We start from the raw sequence: 5,206 nt of genomic DNA, 5'->3' as shown, positions 1-5,206 counted from the left end.
AGCTAATGAACAAAAGGAAGATTTAATATTCAAATCTAACGAGTTTAGAAAAATAGGAGCTGACGGAAACAGAAAATGTTCAGTGATTGAGAAAAAACTGATGAACATTTCAATGAAATCTGATGAATGAAAGGGGAAAAAAAGCAACATCATCTTGATATTCAGTGTGAAGCTTTGACTGGAAACAAACAGGAAATAATAAGGATCCTGGAATAATCCCAGCTTCCATCTTTAAAGGACTGGAAGAAGAAAAAGTTTTGAAGGACTCAACCATAATTGTTTCACCAAGAAATAGATTGTAGAGATGAACTATCTGTAGGCCTGTCATGCTAACAAATTTTGCAGAGCAATTGTCTAAAATTATTGCAATAACGATAATATAGTTTCAAGACCTTTTGACACTGATTTAATGGAAATGACTAATAATGCATGCAATTTCCTGCCATAGATAGATACACTTTATTTTCAAAAGGACACATAACACTTGAACTGATTAACTAAATAAACAAAACAACAATAAAACAAAAATAAAATGGATTCTCAGTCTCCATTAACAAAAAATGTACTTGAATAAAAACTAAACAACATAAAACCAAAGTGGAAATAAATACTGCATTCAACCAAAAGAGTGCAGATTATGAAGTCTGTATTGACCTTCAGTAATCACTAGATTTAGATAGAGAAGATGGGAACATCCGACTACCTATTGCAGTAGTTCATACTACAAGATTTTTTTGCTCCTATTTTCCCCTTATGACAATCTTAGAATGTTGGCCGCTGGTGATTTCATAACCGATCATCCTGCAGTGTCTGCTGTGTTACATACTGCAGGATGGTCGTGGTGTGTGGATCGTCGTGGCCGCTCCGATCTAAATCAGTGGTTTTATTCGTGGAGCTTAATGCAGCCCGTTGAATGTGAGGGGAAATTACTGAGGGAATCCCAAACAGCTGACACGGCACAACCCGAAGTCATTCGGACATTGAAGATGATATGTGGAAACAACATTAATATTATTCAACATTTTGTGCAAAGAATATAGAAATGACAAGGGGGGGAGTTGGAGCCAAATTGCTACCGCAGTTGATGAACCCGGTAAGTTTTCAGCTGTTCTGACATAAATAGGTTATGATGATTTTCATTCAGTCAGGACTTTACGCTGACTCTAGCCACATGCATCACAGATAGATTCTGGTAAAGCATGGATTAATGCCTGGTTTTAAAATTAGTTAACTGGACTTGTAGACATTATTTTGTGCCCCTGTGGCTGGATACCACACGGCACGACCAACCCGATCGAACCGTTATACCTAGTATTTCTGTCAGGTTTTGAAAATGGGCCGATAGTCCGCCAACAACTTGTGTAGTGTGCGGTGAACATTACACTGAGAAAGAGCACCGGAGTTGAGCCTTTTTTCATTCAGTGTCATCAACAGAAAGAAAAAAGACAGGAAGAGACGATAAAGCCGATAATTAAAATGAGGTCGATAGGTTTTATTTATCGTGCGATTATTTGATTTATTGTTTATCGCAACAGGCCTAACTATCTGTTCATCAGTGAGAGAGTTTCTCTTACAGGAGGAAAATCTTTAGACTCAAATCAGCTCAGAAACACTGAGGAATCAGAACTTAACCAGAATCCAGGAATCAGAGGTTCAGTGAATGTGGTGTTGAAGGTGTGGAGGTGGATCAGTGAGTCAGAGGAGACTCTGTAGAAGGACAGAATGCCAGCAGGACAGTCCACATACACCGATACTCTGTTAGAGTCAGAGGAGGAGGAGAGACAAGTTTCTATGTCGTTGTGCCTCACAGAGTAACCTTTATCATCAGAGCAGATCAGACTCCAGGAATGATCATTCCTTCCAAACACACCGTCTATACTGTATCCTTTCTTCCCGATTCTTCTGAAACTCACTGATATATTAACTCTTCCTCTCCACTCAACCTCCCAGTAACAGCGACCAGTAAGACCATCTTTACACAGCAGCTGAGGATAATAATCAAATCTGTCTGGATGATCAGGATACGACTGAAGCTCCTCCAAATGTGTCACCTTCCTGTTGTCTTCAGACAGTTTGAATTTTCTGTTCACTGTGTTTGTGTCGATGGTGAGTTGACAGGAATCTGGTGGAGAGAACAAACACAATCCAGCTGCAGTTATTGATCATTTATTGATCTTTGATGATGATCCTGATTGAGTGATGTGACAGTTTGAAGATGGTTGAATGTGAGCTGCTTTGTTGTCATGAATCAGATGAAAAACACACTTACATCTCCATGGACCTGGTGTCAAGAATCGGCCTCCAGCAGGCTCCACCCTGAAAGGAGCCGGAGGGTCAGACCATCAGTCTCCTTCAGCAGCAAACATGGAACATCCACTGAGACAGGAACAGTCCAACAGCTGGACTGCAAACTGCAGTGGATGTAGGAAGGACAGTTGGTGCTGCTGCAGCACAACTCATTTCTCCAAACACAGGAAAAGCTCCAACAGAGAGGAGAAAGGAAATCCCTCAGTAACAACCTGAAGAAACTCACTGAAGCCTAAAAGGACATCAGGAAACTAAGGAAACATTTCTGGAAGCTCAACCTGATTTAATAATCAGCATTAAAATACAATCAATCTAAATCAGATAAACACCTGGATACCTGTTCCATCTACTCTCCCACACACAGATGAAGGAATGAAACACTAAACAGCCCTGCTGCTGAAAACCTGCTGTGGCCTCACTGGAATATCCAGAAATACAAACATTAAAAAGGAGAAGCTGCATCACATTCAACAAAGAGTTCAACAAGAACCAAAGATTTGATCTCTGAGCTCAGACTCACAAACCAGGGAGAGGCTTCCATCATCACACACCTCTGACAAACACCTCCAACCTTTCAACACTTCCTCTACCAACCAGCACCACCAGGTGGCGCTGCACACATTTACAATGAGACCAAGAAGAAGAAGAAGCTTCCTGAATCCAGCAGCTGCAGTAATGGCTTGTGAAAATATTACTCCCTTCACTCTAGAACTTGTGGATATGCTGATCTTGTCTTTTTAAAATTATTTTAAATTTATCAGTACTTAAGATCTGAACAAGTTCCTGATCTTTCATTTCTACTTTGTCCTCATCATTCACTACAATTGTTCTCCTCCTACTTGTTGAGGGCATCCGTTTTAGTGGCCTTAGGATCGCATCTCTGCTTTTTGCGGATGATGTGGTCCTGTTGGCTTCATCAGATCGTGATCTGCAGCTCTCACTGGAGCGGTTTGCAGCCGATTGTGAAGCGGTCGGGATGAGGCTAAGTGCGTCCAAATCCAAGGCCATGGTCTTGAGCTGGAAAAAGGTATAGTGCCTTCTCCGGGTCAGGGGGGGTCGTCCTGCCTCAAGTGGAGGAGTTTAAGTATCTGGGGATCTTGTTCACAAATGAGGGAAAAAGGAAACGGGAGATCGACAGGCGGATTGGGGCAGCGCCTGCTATGAAGCGGGCGCTGTACCGGTCCATCGTGGTGAAGAGAGAGCCGAGTCAAAAAGTGACGCTCTCGATTTACCGGTCGATCTACGTTCCCACCCTCATCTATGGTCATGAGCTTTGGGTAATGACCGAAAAAACGAGATCACGGATACAAGCGGTCGAAATGGGATTCCTCCGCAGGGTGGCTGGGCTCTCACTTAGAGATAGGGTGAGAAGCTCGGTCATCCGGGAGGGACTCAGAGTAGAGCCGCTGCTCCTCCATGTAGAGAGGAGTCAGTTGAGGCTCGGGCATCTGGTAAGGATGCCTCCTGGACGCCTCCCTGGTGAGGTGTTCCGGGCACGTCCCACCTGGAGGAGGCCTCGGGGAAGACCCAGGACACGCTGGAGGGACTATGTCTCTCGGCTGGCCTGGGAACGCCTTGGGATTCCTGGAGGAGCTGGAAGAAGTGGCTGGGGAGGGAAGTCTGGGCCTCCCTTCTGAAGCTGCTGCCCCCGTGACCCGACCCCGGATACGCGGAAAAAATGGATGGATGGCATATTACTGGTTATCTAGACCTTTAGTGTGGATTAACTGATTCTAATATAATTTCCATAATTGTTATCTCTAGTCAATTTCAGCTCATTTATTATTGTCTCTATTGCTACAGATTCTAGATCAGTTCCTCTACTTGTTTCTCTGAACATAGATGATCTTTTCTAGATGTTGCTCATCCTCTTCCTGTTCCTTTCTGCCTGTCACAGAAACATTTCTATGTATTCTAATATCTCTCCAACCTCTTGGTTCCACATGGAGCTATATTTGGCCCACTGCTGCTCTGACTACCATGTCATTGTGGTTCCAGTAGATGGTTGGTTTCCCAGGTTCATTCAGCGCCATGGAAAAGATTCCTACAGTTTAAATGGGCTGGCTGATGATTGCAGAGTTACAAAACAAAAATTACAAGAAAAAAAAGTTATTTATCTTGTCATAAAAGATAGACAGGGGTTCAGAACATTGTATATTAATTAACAAACACCATGGTTGTAAATGAAATATTTAATTAGCAAATTAATTATTCAACTTCAAACTAAATATTTAGCTTCTAACTAAATGTTTTCCAGCAGACTGACTAAAGACATTTCTCCTCTTCCTCCTCTATCAGACCTTCTCTGCTCCTGCAGCAGGTTCCTCCATACCTGAGAGTTTCCAGTCTCCAGTCTGGATCCTTCAGTCCAGCCAACAGCAGCTTCACTCCTGAGTCTCCTGGATGATTGTAGCTCAGGTCCAACTCTTTCAGATGGGAGGGGTTAAAGGTCAGAGCTGAGGCCAGAGAAGCACAGCCTTCCTCTGAGACCAAACAGCCTGATAAGCTGCAGACACACAATTCATCACATGATGAGAAGATGAGAACATTGAGGTAGAGCCCAAGGTCTGAACTGGACATTTATAGGAGAGGAAAAAAGTCAATAAATTGTGCTTAACCTGTCAATAAGATGAAATAGTAATAACACTAATTTTTTTCCGTGGATAATAAAAGTCAACATTTGTCACATGTAAAACGGATCAGAATATGAACATCCTTTATTGAAGAATCGGGTGTTACAGAAAAGGTAAAAACCAAAAATAATAGGAGACTGTAGAGTAAAGATACATTTACAACAGAGGAATAATAATGCTGTACAGTTAATAACAGCATCATCAATTTAAAGAAATGTGCAGCTGAGTAGGGCAATTTATAATCATATGTAAGATGTGTATATATG

General features: G+C 42.2%; 1 long non-coding RNA gene across 1 annotated transcript; it reads right to left on the bottom strand.

The window, feature by feature from the left end:
- Nucleotides 1–2,045: 2,045 nt before the first annotated feature.
- LOC145554314 (uncharacterized) lies at nt 2,046–4,907 on the bottom strand. The gene is made up of 3 exons (XR_014090322.1): nt 4,640–4,907; nt 2,270–2,316; nt 2,046–2,122 (listed from the first exon to the last, which is right to left on the bottom strand). It is a non-coding gene; the product is annotated as an uncharacterized LOC145554314 (long non-coding RNA).
- Between the last annotated feature and the right edge of the window lie 299 nt (nt 4,908–5,206).

This window comes from Poecilia reticulata, chromosome 12 (assembly GCF_904066995.2).
Source record: "Poecilia reticulata chromosome 12, P_reticulata-male-v2, whole genome shotgun sequence".
Taxonomy (NCBI): Eukaryota; Metazoa; Chordata; class Actinopteri; order Cyprinodontiformes; family Poeciliidae; genus Poecilia; species Poecilia reticulata.
The sequence above is the reverse complement of the archived record's forward strand: the minus strand, read 5'-3'. Positions and strand labels throughout refer to the sequence as shown.